Raw genomic sequence first — 21,381 nt, forward strand, 5'->3', positions numbered from 1 at the left:
CGAGGCCATACTGAAAACCAGCACAAGGTAGAAACTAGGAGCCAGACCTGGAGGGAACTCTTCAAGCCAACTCAGTTTAATTCATTTTTACCATAATGCTCCTCAGAATGCCCATGTCGCTTAGAGGAGAGCAAAGCTTCTACCATTTCATAATGGAATTGACAGCCTAGTATGACAAGCTTGACTTTAATAGCTTGTGCAAAGTTTGAAGGACCTAAATAGCTTGAGGGACTGCAATGTGTAAGGTGTCGACAATGGAAATGAAAAAATATCTATTTGATTCAGTCCTTCTCTGAACGCCACAAACTTGACGCAGCTTACATAAAAATTCCTTAATGTTATTCTTACTATGTTTCATATGGGCTAAACAGCCTCATAACATCTGTGGACAAATAGGGTTTTATCTTAGGAAACAAACCACACCATTTTTAGGGAATTGTCTTATTCAGGGCTTAACTGGCAATGTGTGCAGACCTAAAAATAACTCTTACAACAGATAACCTGTGCTCGATTGTTGACTGTGTAGAGCTTCGATGTTCTTCCTGTGTCTGTATGTGTTTTTCCTCACACATCTCCAAAGACATGCAGGTTGGGTTAAATGGTGACTCTAAAGTGGTATGCGTAAGTGAGTTCTTCAATGGACTTGTGCTGTGTCAAGTGTTTCCCAAGCTAAGTAGATTAATTGTATATATTAACACACATGCAGCCGGAAGCTCAATTTTTGCTTTCTAGGAATGCATTTGTTTACAAAGAATAAAGCACTTCTTTACGAGCATAAGTCAGAAAAAGGAGGGATCAACTGCCTGAGCAAACGAGTCTCATATCTCACAGTAACGAAAGACTTTATAAGCGCTTGTTTCTCTAAGACAACAGGGGCCTCATGCATAACGCCGTGCGTAGAACTCATGCTATAACATGACGTAAGCACAAAAGCCGAAATTTGCTTATGCACAGAAAAATCCAGATGCAGGAATCTGTGCATTCGCCAACTTCTGCGTTCTTCCACTACATAAATCCCGGTCAGCGTGAAAAGTAACGCTCGTGCACGAGCCTGCTGTCCTGCCACAACTCCTCCCAGAATTACGCCTCTTTGAATATGCAAATCAATATAAATAGCCCTTAAGCTCAGCGTTATGTGAAAAGACAATGGAAAAAGTAAGAGAGAAAATGGAAGAATTTCAGCGAATACCAAGTGGAGGCAAAGGAAAAACATACTATTTGTTAATTTAAACAGTGGTATAAACAACAAAAGGAAGCTGATCGACTGACATAGCATGTCGGAGAAACTCGAAAGCTCAAGTTCACAAAGTCGCACAGTGCCAAAATAAAAAAGAAGTTGTCAGATATCAAAGTCGCTGTGAAAAGGCAAGTCGTAGCCCACTGTCTGAGTGTCACATGAAAGCTTATTAGGGTACAGAGAAAAAAAAAAGCACACAGTGGGGAAAAAGCACGAAATGTCAACTTCAATCTCGAAATTTTAACTTTAATCACGTAGTTTATTTTGTCATTAAAGTAGAACATCATAAACTTCATCTTAAAATCGTTTAATTAACTAGTTTCTCAAATCACATCGTAAGTAAAGTAGCACGTTAAATGCTTTGTTTTGTATGTGTTCTTCTATGTGCTCTATGTGTGTGAATCACTATGTGCTTCTTAAATTGGCTTTTTCTACCTCTGACAAGACACAGAATCCATTACATTCGTGATATTACAGCTCTCTGAATAACTAAAATACTGAGATGTATACGTGATATTATTTTCATGATGATGGGAGTTAAAGCATATTATTAAACATGGAAACACGGTGGCCCAGTGATTGTGCGCGACCTTCGATTAAATAATTTATTGCAGCAGTACTCAGGGGTGGCTCTAGGCTCGTGGCGGCCTTGGGCAGATGAAGAATCAGTGGCTCCTTCGCCCGCCAATGTCAATATGGTATCTTATGCACGGCGGATGGCCACATCCGTTGCGGACACTGCATAGCCTCCTCGTGCTCATGACACAAGCATTTAACTTTTGCCAAAATTTGCCGCTGCGTTTTTAGCTGTGTTGTTATTTTCTTTTTCTGTTTTATATTCAATATATATTGGTGTTGTGGCCCCTGGGATTTGGCGGCCCTGTGCAGGTGCACAGTTTGCACATGCCTAAGGCTGCCCCTGCAGTACTGTCTCTTTCAAACGTACTAACCTCCAATTCCTGTCCTTCCTTTTCTTTCTCCAAGTAATCGATCACCACACAATCAGCTCTGTAATGGACGTTAAGCCTTCTGTACGCTTATAATGCCGATTCTTCAAAACTTTTAAGGAACACTGAAATATCGTAGTACATGTTTAATTATTCTGTCCTTCACGCCTGTCCCAGTGAAGCATATGGTGCGAGGCAGGAACAATCGTGAGCGGAGCGCCAGATCCTTGCTAGCGTAGCAACACCGTGTCCTTTAATTATTAATAATATAGATTATTTAAATGAAGTTAAAGTTTTATCTGTATAATATAATAAACATATTTTGCTGCATTTCATCTTAAAAATGATATCGTCATCATATGTAAATACACTCTTTACAAAGTGGCTCAGGTTGTGCAATATTATAACTGTATCACAAGTTTACAGTGAGGTAACTGTACTAATAAGTACTAACAGTTCTACAAGGAGCAGTTGATGGACTGATTGAGTGCATTTAGAGTTCATGGGATGAAACTGTTTCTGAACCGCGAGGTCCGTACAGAAAAAGGTTTGAAACGTTTGTCATATGAGAAGCAGTTCAAATAGGAAGCATGGCTTAGGCAGCATGTGCTTGATGCTGTATACCGATAATTCTCTTTCCAATCAGCTTCTCTGAGTGGTGCAGTGAGAGTAATATGGAAAAAGATGATCCGCTGTGGCAACCCCTAACGGGAGCAGCTGAAAGAAGAAAAAGAAAGTGCAGTGACAGTAACAATGCTAAAGCAGCTATGGTATTTAGAATAATATAACCATTCCGTGGGCCATTTTATTGTTACTGGTTAATTACAATCAGATGCATTAAACAAATAAACAATATGCGGTTAATTTCAGTGCAGTGGATCTGAAAAAGAAAAATAAACCACACAGGAACAGTAGCACTGCTTTGACGCTGGGTGCCGCCAGTCTGCAAAACCGAGCGGAGAACTTGCGTACAACAGGGTATGAGGTACAGTGGAAATGTGCGTGGCTTTACACCAAGTTTAGGTTTTATACATCGCGATTTGAACGTGGAAACGTTCTTACGCAACATTTCAGTGCATACGAGCCGTTTATACATGAGGCCCTAGGTCTTTACCTGGCTGGGGTATTAAAAAGAATAAGAGGTTGTAACATTGTAGCTAACAACATTATACTGTGGTGCCAAGATGACAATCTTTCCCTTAATGTTAAAAGTGTGAAGAAGCTGGTCATAGACTTTAGGAAGCAGAAGGCAGACCACTCTGTTATCTACACAGGAGGCTATATGGTACAGTGAGGGTTGCATCAATTATAATTTAGTCATGTGTAAAATATAGGAATATTAAATAATTTTCAAGAATACACTAGCATGCCAAAATTGGGGATGATATGATGGACTGTCTCTGCATGCCTTATCCCCCTATATACTTGGAATTTGTGTATTGATAATTTACACAAGAGTAAATCAAAAAGTAAAGGAAATTTAAAGATTATGTGGTAACCACAATGGACAGAAGCTGACACGATACAACATATTCACGGTGGCTTACGGGTAGTTCAAACACACACAGCACAGTTTAGTTGAAGCCATTGTTAAATAAACATGGACCCTCCACTGTGGGATTGCATTATTGAACAACACACCATACTGAGATCTCTTTGGGCAGAGGGAGTGAAACCTGCTGAAATTCACCAAAGGATGTTGGCTCAGTACAGAATTGAAAACAGCATAACACAATGAACAGTTTATGAATGGGTAGAAAGGTTTAAAATGTCACCGATGAAGCTCAATCTGGTCAACCATCAACATCATGCAAACAAGCCCACACTGACATGTTGAATGCTTTCACTAGAGAAATCGAAAGGATTATGTTGTCTGCATTTGCTGCACATTTGGATATCAGCTACAGATTTCCATTTGCCATAGTGCATGATAAATTTGGGGTACCATAAAGTTTGCACAAGATGGATACCCAAACAGCTTACTCATCTGCACAGTCAACATCCTTCAGTGAATTTCAGAAAGTTTCATTCCTTTGGAACAGAAGCCAAATTAAAAAAAGAAATTAGCTGGTAAGAAAACCAACAGCCACAGGGATGCCAAGGTCTAAACTGAATCCAAAGCCTGTGCTAGCAAATGGGGACAATAAAATTTGACAATAAAAAATAGGAGGTGTAGTGGAAGGCATCCATAATTGGTGCCAATCCATAAAACAGTATTTGAAAGCCAAAGACCAAAATGTATGCAGACTACTGCTATAATGACAAAGGTGAAGAAAGAACTTAATGAAGAAGTGGCGGTGGTCCACTAAAGACTGAATAAAAGATAGGGGCCAGTGCAGATAAATGAATTACAGTTATGACAGACAAAACTTTAGCTGAGCTCAAGGTAACAAACTGAAACTGTTCTAGATCTGTTTGATTTTTTTTATCTGGTCCACAGATGTTATGGAGCTTCTGTCACCTGATCAAGTATTGTATTATATCTAGTGAGTAAGGCTCAACTGTTTGACAAATGTGAGCTGTGTACAGTATATGGCACTGATATGATCCAAGACAAAGGGTGACTAGGAAGAACTGAAATGACTACTAGTAGCACTGGTCAAAGACCTGATAAGCTATGCAAAATTAGTATAATAAGCAACAAAATCAAACAAAGGACACCTCAGTGTTCAATCTGGAAGATCAGATGCTCAAACGCACTGATGAAATGTCCTCATGGAGCACGATCTGGAATATTTTATACAATAGAAAGTGTGACCCCGTAGATGACTGAGAAGGCGAAGACAAAAATTTGCTATTACATCAGAGGCGGATATGCTTTGGGGCTTTTGAACTTTCCACAAATGAGCTTCTAGGGACTGAGTCAATTTTGGGACAACGAATAGCAGTAGGCTGTGGGGAAGCTGCTCCAATGTCTGGACACGCCTTCACGGTGTATCTCCTGGAGTGAGCAGCTGCAGGATTATAATTAATAGGCTGAGCTGTCGGCACTAAAACACAGATGCAACACTCTTCCGGCAATACCGTAAGGTCCACAGAATGCTAGCCTCATCCAGGATATTCCAAAAGGAGAACATATGCTTCATCTTTATTTGCTGCTGACTTTGAAAATAAGGCAGCATTACAATTATGAGTTTTGGCCAAACAGCTGCAAATGGAAGAGTGTGTTTGTATGTTTAAGTGTTTTCTGTGATACAATACAGAACAGAACTTAAAATAATTAAAAGTAACTTACTTTTATTATTTCTCTGGCATTATATTTTAGTCTTGTCGACTATATGCCAAATCTCTGCAGTCAAAGAACAAGGGTCGTTCAAAAAGTCTCCGCACTTGTATATTTTCGTTGGAAATGGTGAAGGCGGGAGGAGTAATAATTGGTCGTGTCTGAGAGTGTCATGCGACTAGTTCTGGCTGGCAAGCCGGCTGTCCTTGCAGTTTAGTATTAGAGTTGACACCCTGTGGTGAAGATGGATGCAAAACTTATAAATTACACCAAAGAGGAACAGCGTTCTGTCATATGCTTTTTGTGGACAGACAGTGTTCCAGGACCACAAATTTATCTCCGTATGTGTGCTCAGTATGGGGATAAAGTTCTCACTCATAGAGTCGTCTATGAGTGGATTAAAATGTTCGGAAATGCCGGTACTAGTGTGACAGATGCCGAGCACTCCGGATGTCCAGCTACAGCCATGACCAGGAATGAAGAGAGAATCCTGATCTGGAAGCAGCTGTGCATCAGTGGCTTTGAGCTCAACCAAAAATAGTTTTTTTGCTAATGGCACTAAAAACTTGGTACAGCTCTGGGAAAATTGCATCGCAAAGGAAGATGACTATGTAGAAAAGTGATGTAATTTGCTTTTTAAATTCTCAAAAAACAGAGTTAAAAAAAGTGTGGAAACTTTTTGAAAGTCCCTCGTAATTAAACCTTTTGTGGTGCTCTCATTCTTTCTTATCCTTATTGGGTTCCTGTTCCCCCCATCTATGTGACATCTCTAACTTTACTTTGCAATTCAATCCCACAAGCTCCTAACTGGAACCTTCACCTTCAGTTCTTGTCCTTCTGATGTCACAACTTTCATTATGCACATTGCAACTTGGTTTCTGGTTGCTCCATTTCTACACTGATTACCCTGGATTTGAAGATCAATATTGCATACATATGAATAAAGGACAGGCTCATGGCCTGCCTCAGTGTCATCCAAGCCTGCAATTCAGCAAATACCCCACATCTTAACTGCTAGAAAAAAAAGTTGTTTTTTTTTAAATCTGCAGTACAACTCATGCTTCTCAATAAATGTGGAATTATTTAAATTAATTTTTTTCAGGGAATGAACAGGCAGAACAATTTGTGTATCTTTCAACGTAAAAAGGCTTCCAGATGCCATCCTGCTTGGGTTTTTAGATGCAGAAGTGCTTAAGGTTTACAAACAATGGATGAACTATTAAACCATATACAGCCAACATCATTCCTAATGGCTTTTTCTTGAAGGCAAAAGTGATACCAAAAGGGATTATGCCTGTTTACATATAATATTGTTGTTCACATATTATCATATTGTTGCTAACCAGGTGCACCTCTTGACAGCCATTGTCTGTTCAACTACTATTTATTACTTCAAACAGGATAACATCACAATGCAGAGATTATTTACATCAATTTCTGAGAACCATCGATCCATTTTCCTTGGCCTGTTTTTCCAGCTGTAGACTTGCCATGAGCCAGAACCTATCCTGTCCACTGTGGGGAATAAAGTGGATACCCAGTGAGTGATACCGTTCATGTCCATACACACTTGTAATGTGCTGATTTAGTGTAGTGTAGGGTAGTGGAACTGGGCAATTGCTTTTTAGACACTAAATCACAACCCAGTTATATTTAGATACCAACTTTCAGTTCAGTTATGTTTTATAATACAACAGCATCTTAATCACATTGCTTTAGCACACTTTTGACACCTCATAGAGTCCATGTCCAGATGGAGTTAAGCTATTTTGTGGCTTTCCATGTGAGCTTTAGCTAGGTTTACCTGAAAGCTTATCATTCACTGTAGGGACCCACTTAACTTATAAAAGCCAGATAACTTCTATTTAAGCATGTCATCTAGAATGATAAATGTCTGAGTCAGACAAAAGTTATGAAATTATACCATTTTAATAAACACGCAAGTGATTATGACATTTTCCCTCCTCTCACCCATTTTTCTGAACACACCAAAGGTCATGCGAGGCCAGAGCCTATTCTGGTAATACTGGGTGGACAGCAGGAACCAGACCGTGATGAGGTGTAATCCACTTCGCTCACACACCTACCCATACTGATCCAATTTATAGTCACCATGAGCAGCATGAAGAAATACTGGGGCCGTGAAAAAAAGCACTAAGCAATGCATCACTGTTACTACCCCTGCATCCGTATGTCATGAGCACCATATGATATGGAATGCACAAATATATCTGGCTTAATCTACACTAATAAAAGGCAAAGCCCTCACTGACTGACTGACTCACTCACTCACTGACTCACCACTAATTCTCCAACTTCCCGTGTAGGTGGAAGGCTGAAATTTGGCAGGCTCATTCCTTACAGCTTCCTTACAAAAGTTGGGCAGGTTTCATTTCGAAATTCTACGCGTAATGGTCATAACTGGAAGCTATTTTTCTCCATTTACTGTAATGGAGTTGAACTCGAAAGCCGTGGGGGGCGGAGTTTCGTGTGACATCATCACGCCTCCCATGTAATCACGTGAACTGACTGTCAACATACGTAGAAGACCATGAAGAGCTCCAAAAAGCGCTGAAGAAAACATGCATTATATAATTGAGAAGGCAGCGAAACAATAAGAAGCGAGTGAGTGACATATACAACCATATTCCTGAGTGCTGCTACTTCGGAAACAAAGCACGATGTAAACCTAAAGTTTAAATTAAGTTCATAGACAGGCTGCCGCTGGCGTTTGTCATGCCCACGGGTAATGCGGGATACAAGTTTAATAAGAGGACGCAGGATATAAACGAGAGTTTTGATCACTTTGTAACTAAGTTAAAATTGCAGGTGAAGGGCTGTGCTTATGCAAATTCCGAGACTGTGTTTGTGGGGATTGACAGTTAAGGCGGGTGGGGGAGTCATGTCATCATCTCCCCTCCCATTCACCTCATTTCGCTCTGAGCTGCGCTCCGCAGCTAACGCAGTGTTACAGAAGTGACTTTGTGACGCTGCTACCAAATACTCACAGAAAAATCCACAAGTAAATACACACGCTGTCTCTACAGTTTCTCCACACTGAATCCTCCAGGCACTACTTACAAAAGGTTACATTGACAATCGTGTTACGTTATTTTTAAAATGTTTCATTTTCTTAGCACAAGCACAGCTGAGAAGCTTCGATGCATGTGCTCCATAACGCGTTAAAAAATAATGCATTTAATCACAGTTTGCATTACAAGCAAAGGGGAACTTCTGTCAATGCATGATTTCCTGGTACACCGATTACATTGATCAGGCTTCCCGATTCATTTTACCCTCGCACCCCCTTGGTTTGAGAAGAAGTATGAAAAAATATGAGGTTAACACAGAAAAACAGATCACCAATTGAATCTTTATGAATAATCGATTTGCCATCAATAATTGTCTTGGTAAAGCCATACTCAGTGTAATCCTCCTTCCATTTTATAATTTTTATAGTAAAGTAAGAGCGAAGCGAGGGTGACTTATTCAGGCAGGCAGGCGACAGCTCAGTAGCTCGAATTTGGATATAAGTAGGTTCTATTTAGTCGCCAGAAATATCTTTGTTAGGAATGGAAGTTGAATTTAGTCTTTAAATTTCTATGGTGAAGAAAAATTTATGCAATGATGACTAAATTTAACTATATAAAGTCAAAACTTGTATATATAAAGTCATTCCCGAATATATAAAGTCAAAACTTGATTATATAAAGTCAGCGTCGGTATATATAAAGTCAAAACTTGTTTCTGAATATATAAAGTCAAAACTTGAATATATAAAGTCAGCGTCGGAATATATAAAGTCAAAACTTCAATATACAAAAGTCAGCGCTGGAATATCCATCCATTTCCCAACCCGTTGAATCCGACCACTGGGTCACGGGGATCTGCTGGAGCCAATCCCAGACAACACTGGGTGCAAGGCAGGAACCAATCCTGGGCAGGGCACATGCATCATTTTCAAAACATTAACCGAACAGTGTTTTTTTTTTATTTATTTTTGTTACCTTAGTTCAGTTCAGAGTCGTTTCAATCAATAGATTTTGACTTTCACTTTATATATTCAGGAGTGAGTTTATATACTCCGATGTTGACTTTATATAATCAGGAATGACTTTATAAATTCCGACGCTGACTTTATATATTGTGGAGGATTGCCGGCTTTGTGCTCCGGCCCTCACCCTCAGGCCACCAGGAGGAGCTCTCCCGACAGCAGGATAGTACCCCGAGTTCCAGCAGGGCCTTATGGACTATGTAGTGTTTTTACACAGCCCTGCTGGATACCTTGGGGACCACCGGGAGTCGCTGTAGGGGGGCTCATGGGCTCTTGTGAGCCCTATAACCCGGGAGTATGTCACGGTCATGTGACAGGAAGGAATGACGTGCTCCCGGGTTGAAGAAAAGGACTGTTTGCCCTGTCCCAGAAAGGAATAAGGAACTGTGGACTGTTGGGACAGGAACACCTCCAAGTCAGGGGCTATAAAAGGACGGTGCCTCAGTCCAGACACTGAGCTGTGCTGGGCGTGGAGGAGTGATTAGTGTACTGTGTGGGAATTAGCGAGTTTATGAGTAGTGTGGAAGGTGCTTGGTGCATTGTGCAAGATAAAAAAGAGTCTTGGACTTTTACCCGGTGTCTGGAGTTGTACCTGAGGGTTCAAGGGAGCACTAGCGCCCCCTACTGCCACAATATTCAGGTTTTGACTTTATATATTCCAGAGCTGACTTTATATATTCCAGCGATGACTTTATATATTCAACTTTTGACTTTATATATTCAGAAACAAGTTTGACTATATATATATACCGATGCTGACTTTATATATTCAAGCTTTGACTTTATATATTCGGGAATGACTTTATATATGCAAGTTTTCACTTTATATATTCCAGCGATGACTTTATACATTCAAGTTTTGACTTTATATATTCAGACGCCGACTTTATATATTCATAAAGTCAATGTATTTGCCTGTTTCGCACCCTATAGTATATGTGTGTGTGTATATATGTACACATGTATGTACAGTGTATATATATATATATATATATATATATATATGTATATATATATATATGTATATATATATATATATATATATATATATATATATATATATATATATATATGCCAGCAACACTCATGACAATGACAAAACAATTACTTTGTCAATCATGTTACGTTATTATTAAAATGTTTCCTTTTCTTTTTACTTCTCCGCTGCCAAGCGCAGGTATTTTGCTATATATATATATATAGATAGATAGATATGAGAACAACACTCATATCAATGACAAAACAATTACATTAACAATCATGTTACGTTATTTTTAAAATTTTTCCTTTTCTTTTTCATAACTTCTTTAACACACTACTTCTCCGCTGCGAAGCGCGGGTATTCTGTTAGTGTGCAAATATAATAAGCAGGTCCTTAAAATGTCAAAGCATTAATTCAGCTATAGAATCACTTGACAGAAAATAGACTCTTCCAGTATAACATAAATTGTCATCTTAAATAAACTACATTTTGATCTCACCCTTAACAAATTGAAGATTGGTGATTTTACATCTTTTGCAGATGAATTCATTGCTAACAGCAGAATTTCAAACACAGCAATATTACTTGTCACACGTGTCATTTGAGCAGTTAATTTGCACCCCGTGTTTCATGAGCACCTGCCAAGGCCAGCAACAGGTGTTTGCATGAAATGCTGAATTACGGCCAGGCGATGTGCTAGAAATTTATCTAACGAAGCCACCCTCATGACACTAATACAATGCAGTCATCCCAAAGATGAATAAGAAAGCTTCAATCAGAACAGTACACAATAGGTATCATCTTTTCTGCCGATCCTTTATATTATATCACACTGTAATGTATGGCAACCTGCTTGATAATGACATTGATCTGATATAACATGTATAATTCCCTTTGTTCATTTTGCCAAAGCAGCTCTCGCTTTCTATCAGCTAATAATGTTACTCTTACAGACTGTGGAAAATAAATGTCTTTCAGAGGACAGAGTGCAGGTAAAGACTGCAGCAAACCTCATCAACAAAATTCTTACCACTAAATAGCAAGATGCATTCTGAAGTTAATTCAATGGGAAGTATACGAAGTGTGGGACATACTACACTTGTAGATGCATTTTATTCTGCTGCTCATCTGCTTACACACACTAAAAAATCTGCTCACATCACCCCGTCCTTTATGATTTGCAGAATCAAATATAAAATTATTCTTCTCACCTTTAAAGCCCTTCACGGTTTTGCCCCTCATTATCTGTCTAAGCTGCTGCTTCCTTACACTCCTGCCCATGCATTACGATCAGCGGATGCTAACTTACTCATTGTACCCAAATACAGGTTAGTAACTATGGGTGGGAGAGCTTTCAGTGTGATGACCCCTAAATTTTGGAATGCTCTTCCTCTCAGCCTTTGTGAGGAAAAATCTATTATTCATTTCAAACTCCTGTTAAAAACACATCTCTTCAATGAGTATCATTCATTTTCTTGTATGTAATTTCTGTTGTCTTTTTCGTGTGTTTATTGAATTGTAAAGTGTCCTGGGTATGACGTTAATCTGCATCCATCCCTGTATGTAGGCCCTCCAACCTGCAGGGAAAAACATGAGGGTTGGTGGCGGAATTGGCACTCCAGCCACCTTAAAAAACACTCACACTGTTCCACTCCATCTGAACTAGTGTGGTGCTGAGGTGTCACCCATTGCATGGCTGCACTCGGGTCCTAATCTGGGTTGATTTGTCATGTGGTGGGTGCAGCAATACGCTGTATCAGCACGTGCTCCAAACCTCTCTCCTCTGCTTGATTGTATGAAAGGCGCTACATAAATAAAACAAATTATTATTATTTTGTTGATGCAGATCCCATGCTATGGTAAAAAAAAAATCAAGTTTGGAGCATATTATAATTTATTTGAACTAGCTTCTTCCATTAAAGGATGGCATTGGGTACAAAGCAGGAACCAATCCGGGATGAGACGGCAGTGTCTCACAGAGTATACTAATGCACTGGCCCTTATTCAATCCTACTAAGCTAAACTGCACCCACCAATGACGCTAATATGACACCTTAGGAACCTGAGGAAAACCCACATGTCCATGGGAACAAACTGCAAACCTGACACATGATCAGGAACTGAACCCACATCTGAAAAATAGTAGTGTTAGCCACTGCACCACTGTGCTCCTCCAGGAATGATCAACCTTAAAGTTGTTGTGTGTTTAGATTATCTAAACCATTGCAATAACTCTTTTATATCTTCAAATATTTTTTCTCTTTGAAAAGAACATAATGTGTTATATTATCAATAGCAACTAGTATATTTGCCACCATCAGCTCTAATGTAGCTCAAGACAATCTAATCATGTCAAAACCATTCACACTTTAGAGCCCGTATTACTGCATTTAAGAAAAAAAAAAACCATTGTGATTGGTTAAAAATAAAACAACATTTTTTCAAATATAGTAAAACTATACATTGAACTGCATTTGCACATTCAATGCCCCAAGGACTAAACATCTATAAAGGCATATGCCAGAATGCTGTATAATTAACACAGAAAATCAGCACCCTTAACTTCAATAATTCTCCAGATATGCTATCACATTTCTCCATTTTATATTTGTGGTAATGACTCTAAACGAACAGATCAGGTCAACAACCCACAAAGAAGAAACAAAAACAATCTAAACTATTGAACTGCACAAACATTTACAACCTGAATGTTTTTCATTTACTAAGGATAAACTGGAAATGGAGCAACAGTGACTTCTTAGCCAATATAATCTTGAAGTAATATACAGTATAAGAGCATAAAGAGGATCATTTAAAATTATGGTTTATTAAAATTCTACCTCTATGTCTTTGGATTAATTGTATCAGTTTTCAATTTGGTATGCTTCAAATGAGGAAGAAAATATCAAAGAAGCAAGCATACTTAACACATTATAATTTATTACACCATAAAGATATAAGAAAGATTGATGAGCATCAAACAGTTACATTTAGCAAAGAATCGTATACAAGCATAGCTTAAACAGCTGGGAGGAAATAAAGAAACGCTTACAAAATCATTGCAAGATAACATAAATGTGCCGAGGACAAGCCACAGTCTAATGAGCAAATGAAAACAAGTGCAAACTCAAAGCGGCCATTAAGGACATTAGATGACTGTATCAATAGCACCCCCTAACTGCTACAAAACAGAATGCGACTCGGTCCATAAACAATAGGATTGCTGCTGACGTTTCACTGCACTTCCTTCATGTGTACCATAGCATGATCTGACACTCTGCATACATGACACTTGTTTCTGACCCGCTGCCTCATTTCATCCAACTGAAAAGTTAAGCCTGGCTAAGCAGGGCAGCTCAAAGGCTGAATGGTGAGGTTTTCAGGGAATACTACTGTATACACAGGAAATTGGAGCGGATTATTCCGCAGTGAGTGAACACTTGAAAACGCAAAGTAAGTATCACATAGCAGAAAATGTGTGAAAGACTTGCAGAATGGCACTGGGAATGCCTACTTCAGGAACTGTGGGATTTTACCAAGCGCTACGACAGCAGTGAGTGCTAAGATAAAAAATTTCTTTAAGCACATTGATTTTCCGGTCTGTGCTTACCTTTCTTTAATCTGATAATCTACCAAATATGCCTGTTTGTTACATGGAAATTAAATTTATGGTCATTTATAATCATTTAATAAGGCTACTAAATAAGTTAGACTAATGAAGCACAGGAAAATATATAGTTTTGACAATTAAAAAGTATGGCACATTTCCATTCAATAAATATACATTACTTGAAGACTGTTCCAAAATAATAGTATTACATAGATTAAACTGAATCAAACCTGAGAATATCAGCATTTCACCTCACTAATAAATAGCCTAACATCACATTTCCAAAGCAACTGAATCCAATGCAGACCCACAGGTGACCATAGCCTATGCTGACAGCTCTGAGTGCAAGGCAGCAAACAGCTAAGGACCGGACCTCAGTCCACCGAATGGCCCACCCACATCCCCACTCAAAATAACCTAACCAGTATGCCTAAGAGCATGTGGCAGGAAAGATTTAGGAAAACTCAGAAAGAATATGCAGACGTTACAGAGAGAATGACAGGGTGAAGAATTCAAGTCCAGGGTTGCTGGGTCCAAAAGGTAGCAGTGCTACTCACTGCGTCACTGTGCCACCCATACTTAAATATACATAAATGTAATCACTTGTTTTTTATTGCTATAAGATGGTGACAGTCCAGTACTATCCTACTGTATCCAGTTTGTCTCCTGAGCATAAAAGTAAGCCTGTGTTTTGCCATAACATGGATTAGAAAGAATGATGGCAATGATGGATGGTGCATTGTTGTCAACATTTAACATGAATCAATAGAATTTGCATCTGTGATGAGCTCAGCAAATGCCTTAGCAAGCCCCATGCTCCACTTTGCTTCAGGATTCATTAAAAATGTAAGCTGTGAACTGTCCATAAAATGTAGATGAAAGTAACTCCATACGTCCTCCGCAATACCACTTGGCTAACTTCCACCAGGCAACGCTGCAGTAGGTGCACTTTAAAAAACAGCAAAGCTGCTAGAGACGTCATTTATAAAACTTGCTATGCAATCAGAATGTATTTTTTTAATCAGAAATATGTGTCCTGGCAGCAACTTCACAGACACACTGCAGTATTTTTTGGTTCAAGGCAACTGCATTAATCACCACTGTACCCCGGTGGAAGTGTGTCTAGCACTAAAGGACTAGAAAGAGAAACAAGGATGAAACTCTCGGGGCTGAAAGGGAATGCAGAGGAAAGACTTATTTACAGTCTGCAACACATTCACCATTAACTCTTTTTTAATTCCCCACCAAAATACATTAAAAGAAACCTTGGCAAACAAACACGGCCATGCCTATATCTAGAGTGGGCCCAAAATCCAATAGCTGACACTCATGAGATGGTTAACTGCAACTTTAAAGTACAATGTTCAAGCAGCCTCCTCGGCAAAAGCTATCAAAAAGACAATTCAGATTTACACCTGTGTGGGAGGAAGCGTGTTGTTTTACTGCGCAGCTAGGAGCAACAACTCACTTCTGTATCACTGCTGCAGTGAGCAACTTCGACTGCTTGCTGTTTTCATGACGATGCAACTGTTCTTTGAGATTATAGATGTCTTTACATGTCGAAGAACTGATCAGCTTTATTTCGAAAAGAGACATTTTCACTTAGCAAGGGAGGCAACTAATTAATCATAAAACAAATAAACTTTGTTTGAGATTACCTTGCAACACTCTTTCTTTCCAATGTGAGAATATTGCTGTCAAAATATATAAGAATCACAATGATCATTGGTGTGTTTATTGGAAGGAAACATCTTTACTTTTTTTTAATTATTTTTTAGCTATATTGGATCTAGGCTGAGTGACTTGTTTTTCTCGTCATACACATTTCATTGTATGTTGACCCTGTGTTAACCTATATATGACAAATAAACCTAAAACTAAACCTACTGCTGTTTTCTGGAAAAAAGGAACTTGTGTTTTGTAAAATCCCCAGACCTAAAATAAGCAGTTATTTTATGTGACTTTCAGGATTCACACAGAAAAGAGGACCTAGCTATGTAACATACTTGGTGCTACTGAACAGCAAAAGAATTAAGACATCTGGGAATATCAAATGAATTTTTTAAGTGTTATATTTGATCCCATTACCTGCACACAACATGGGCTGTATTATTTTCAACAACAGATACCCCGTATTTATATTAAAAAAAAGAATTGAAGGCATGTTTTTTTTTCCCATGCCAACAAATACCAGACGTCAATATGGAGTTGACAACGCTGAACTATCCATTGTGTTTCCTGCCACTCAATTGGCAAACCTCATTTTCTGTACATGTTCCTGCAGAACTGAAATATATACCGGGCAGGCACCAGTCCAGGACGGGACGTCATCTTTATTCATCATTCACACGAAACAAATGCCCCTACCCATTATAATTAGTTCGAAATGACTCGGTGGATCATATACATCATTTAATTTCGACAAGTGACATGCCACGTCCTTTCACGGTCCGTCGTGGGTAATCTGAGAAATACAAATTGATGAATGCTGTATACTGATCAGTAGGCGTTTGAAACGAATGTTTTCAAGTTACAGCGTACGGTTCATTGATGGCGAATGTCGCTGCAGGCTTTAACGAGAGACGTCAATGAGCTTATCGGACTCTAAGGTTAGTTTGCAAATTAGAATATTTCGAAATGAACCCTGGTTCAAAACACACCGTTGGGTTTCAATTCTTTGCGTCATTGGAATAAACCTAGTGTGTGGAGGGGGAGTGTTGAGGGCGAGGGAGATGAGGGGGGCAGAGGTAGAAGAAGCCTCTTATTTTTTGGGTACGTTACTTCAAACGAATGCATACGCGCTAAAAGTTGGCCCCATCCATACCGATAATAACAGCAGTATGCGAAATACGACAGCGTGGGCTGGCGCCTCTCAATTTAAGTGACAAAAAGATGTCCCAAGCATCGCTAATTGGACAGAGACGGCGTGTGTGTGCGTGTTATCAAAGGGGCCGTCGTTTACAGAAGTGCACAATCACGGTTGCTTTTGTATGTCGCAGCACGTCACGTGACGGTAGCTCCGAGAGACGGTAAATGGTGGTCGTTTTCTTTCGGTTATGCAGCAAAATCATTCCCACTTTGTGCCGCAAACAGAGCAATGGTAGTTACTGTTGCGTGGGTTGCTCAAAATGTGGTATAATGGGCGGGTTCGGGGAGGAGGAGGAGGGGGGCGTGAGGGGTACTCCTGCGTGGGCCCCTTTCAGACCCAAGTGCGTCAAGATGGTCATGCTCGTGCATAGAAAAGCGCTCCCTGCAAAGGAAAGTCGCGCTCGCTCGTTCCACCATGCAAGCAGTCGCACTGTGTCGCAGTACTGAGCGCACACCCCTCCCCCAACCCCCTCACTCATGGGAGTTATTTATTTATTTATTTGGAAATTCGGGCACGTAGTCAGCATCTTCCCTTTTCTATCCTGCTGCTCCCTAGGATAATTAACAACAAGGGCATATTTATTGATCAACCGCTGAGATCTGGAAATGATCCTGGGCAGCGTTTCAGGCATTTCTCAGTGCACTCGCTGTGGGGGCGGCGGAAGGTAAGATTAATAGCCTTCTGTCAGCAACTGCATCATTCCCTTAGGAGGCTAGCAAACCCTGCGCAAAAAAGCAAACGCATGTACCCCGACGCTGTGTCAAAGCATACGATTCAAATCCCAGCCATGCTCTAATGTTGGTACTCTTCAAGTACTACTGTATGCTTTCCGTCAGCTCTTGCCAAGCAATCGCCAGAATGCAAACGCTCTCCAAGGTCCTGAAACGGAGAAAAAACGCCCACCAAGAAAAATGCAGTCTCCTCACAGGCAGACATAACCACACGTATATACTGCTTATTTTTACCAGACGTACATTGGTTTTTAAACGAAAATGTAAAAAATAACTTTATAAAGCAAGACAAGAATCTTTAAATGTTCTGCAGAAACGACGCAAAATGTTGTAAAGCAGCTGACTACTGACTGACTTTACTCGTACCCTGTGAAGATTAGCTCCGCATTCTGTGCGTGCTGAATTCACAGCAATATTCTATCTCCATAAATACATAGGCATACACAAAACAGAGTTGTCTTACCTGTGCCTCTGTATGGTGAAAGGCAATCAACACTCTTTCGAAAAGCTCTGTGAGTTTAAATAGCAAAGCGATTTTTCTCAGGACCAGCTTGCTGCAAAGGTGGTGCGCGCAGCTGATTCTGACCTCCTCAATTCTTCTTCAATGGAATACAGAGCTCTGCCCTCATCAAAGATGGCCACCCTTTTGACGTCAGCACCTTTTAATAGGAATTTATCAAGGGGGAGCGGCAAAGAGAGTTTGAGTCATCATCGGGCTGTGCTCTAGACTGCAATCCTTTGCAGCCCTTCCTCCGAAGGACTGATACGGTAAATACAACAACAAGGATGATATATCTTTGTAGGAAACGTAAATGGATAGATTTTAAATCAAAAGACAAAGACGTGCACACAATTTTTGAAATTGTGCACACGTTCGTGTTCTTGTTTCTTATAAACAAACAATGCTTGCAAATTTAGCAATAATGCAGCAGTGATTTGTTTTCGTCAAAGGGGTGGTCTGAAGGGGTATCCCAACACGCCACCTGATCCTTATATGGAAAAACTACGTGGCTGCCTGTCTTCCATTCTGCTGGAATTAACCAGATAAACGCAGCTATAAAATCAACATCAGCCAGTGCTATCCAACATTCTGACATAAATGTCTTCTCACCAATATGAATTACTAAAATTGGTTAAGAGTGCAGATAAACAGAACTGAGTAGCTTCCAGATTTCTTTGTTGTATAAACCTATAAATCATTCAAGGATAATAATCTTAAAAGTGGGACAATGTTTAAGAAACAAATTGTTCTTCCAAGTTGTGTGTGTTGACACTGTGTTTTTCCATGAAACTAATTCAAAAGTAAATTCTATCCAAAAATGAAAGTAGTCAAATTATTGGAAATATGAACTCGCACGCTTTCATTTCATTACATAAGGAGTTACCAGACTTAAATTACAATAATTGAAGCATCAATTTACAAACCCACTAATGCAATATTTTGTTAACATGATTACATATGAATGTCCTTGTAGTTAGTGACAGATGTTTAGTAAAATATGCTTATGAATATCAAGATTAGCCACAGAAAAGATACATTTTATTTTTATCTGAGGTCTCTATAGAGTGGCAAGCTAAGCAGTGAAAATTCTCATAATATGTGTGATAATGGTTGGCCCTTGATATCAATCCATAACTTTACAAATTTGATTACACAAGTGTAATGCACAGGGATGGGATGAGCAAACATAAAATTACATCTTCCTCAATGTGGAGTCTAATTTTAGACAGTACGAGACACATGGTTAAAGCCATTAATCATTTGGATAAGTGATTCCCCAGGGCCATAATCTCCAGAAGCATCCTTGGTCTACGTATCCTTGAGTATTCTTTATTGCTTTACATGACCATATGTTAATAATCTGTTGTTTTTCTGGGTAAAATATGTTTTGATATTTAGATTTATAACAACCGTCCCTTTTGTCTGTGGTGACTAGTTGATGCACCTGGAAGTGACTGAGGCTCAGTCTTATACGTATATACAGGTGTGGACAAAAGTAGGTTTACAGTTGTGAGTATGCAAAATGCAGAGTTTATTGTTGTATTATTATTTTTTACAGTATTAATTATTGTATTATTTGTCTTAGTATTATTATTACTATTGGTAAAGTGTGCTTTAGTGTAGCAATCATAAGCTACATGTCTTTTATTATACAAACAACTGTAAATCTACTTTTGCCCACCCTTATATATTGTGGGGATAAACAGGATGCAACAAGACAAAGTGTTGGGGTCTCCCTGAGATCCCCATTTATTAGCAGCAATGCTAATAAAGAAAAAGCCAACAAAAATGAAACCATTGCCATACTTGTCCGTTTTTCCATGCTCTTTTTAAAACGTTTTGCCTCTGTGGGCTAGTGTGGCTCTGGCAGTTGTGTGTCTTCCAGTACCATTGGGAGCAAAACAAACCCTGATCATTTACATCCACATGCATACTCACTCACACTTGGCAATTTAGATTTGCCAGTTAACCAAACCGAAAAAGTGGGAGGAAAATCTCAGTACCTTGAGGAAAAATTCACAAAGATGCAGAGAGCATCCTGCACATATTCAGTCAGGAATTGCACCCCTGAACTCCTGTGCTACACTACTATAGACAGTATGTTCCTTTAAATGGTTCCATTCAGAATGCCTCAGTACCTGAAGGTAATTGTCTAGTGCAGAGGGATTTATGAGGTGCACATAAGAGGAAAAAAACATGATGTTCAAGTGAAAATGACAGTATTAGTTAAAAAAAATGCTTCTTATGGATGGGATGAATGTCATTAAAGAGATTTCACAAGAAAAAAACTACACCAGTAATCTCGCAATGAAACAGAAGAAGTAGACATTCAAAAATCACATTGGCTTCAAATCTGTCTGCTTTACTGAAAAAGTAAAATAATAAGAATACAACTGACTACCTCTTTGGATTACACCAAGAAATAGAGATATTTGAAGCACAAGAACACTCAAAAGCAAGAAAGGCTTGAAATAGATGCCCAACACAAATGTAATCTTTGACTAATATAAGTTTCATGAAGAACGCCAAGAATGGTGAGTTTGGGTTTGACATCAGGGAAGTTATTTTCAGTGTGCTATTTGCATATTTTGGGCGGCATGGTGGCGGAGTGGTAGCACTGCTGCCTTGCAGTTAGGAGACCCGGGTTTGCTTCCCTGCGTGGAGTTTGCATGTTGTCCCCATGTCTGCGTGGGTTTCCTCCGGGGGCTCCAGTTTCCTCCCACAGTCCAAAGACATGCAGGTTAGGTGGATTGGCGATTCTAAATTGGCCTTGGTGTGTGTTTGTGTGTGTCCTGCGGTGGGTTGACACCCTGCCCTGGATTGGTTCCTGCCTTGTGCCCTGTGTTGGCTGGGATTGACTCCAGCAGACCCCCGTGACCCTGTGTTCAGATTCAGTAGGTTGGAAAATGGATGGATGGATATTTGCATATTCACCTTGTGTTTTTGTGAGGATTTTTCCTGGTCTCCTTATGCTTCCTGAAGTCATGTAAGTTAGAATACTTGGTGATTCTAAACTTTCTCAGTGTAAATGTGGATTTGCAGGTGAGTACTGTAATGTCAGGATTTTCTCCAGGGCTGATTTGTACCTTATACCCAGTGCTGGAGGGATAGACCATGGAAGCGTCTTTAATGGAAATGGAGTTAAAAAATGGATCCATGAATAAAAGTGATATCAGACCCCACTCAAAGTGAACCACATTGAGCACTGTGTTATTTTGGCCTGCTG

General features: G+C 39.5%; 1 protein-coding gene across 2 annotated transcripts in view; it reads right to left on the reverse strand.

Moving 5' to 3' along the window:
- snap25b (synaptosome associated protein 25b) overlaps window positions 1–18,319 on the reverse strand; it is a 120,233-nt gene extending 101,914 nt beyond the window's left edge. Inside the window, exon 1 of one of the 2 annotated variants that reach the window (XM_039748817.1) lies at window positions 18,117–18,319. The gene's annotated coding sequence lies outside the window, so the exon portion shown is untranslated. The remainder of the gene's footprint in view (window positions 1–18,116) is intronic. The other variant, XM_039748816.1, reaches the window with a different exon arrangement.
- Window positions 18,320–21,381: the final 3,062 nt, after the last annotated feature.

Source organism: Polypterus senegalus, chromosome 3, assembly GCF_016835505.1.
Source record: "Polypterus senegalus isolate Bchr_013 chromosome 3, ASM1683550v1, whole genome shotgun sequence".
NCBI classification, from domain to species: Eukaryota; Metazoa; Chordata; class Cladistia; order Polypteriformes; family Polypteridae; genus Polypterus; species Polypterus senegalus.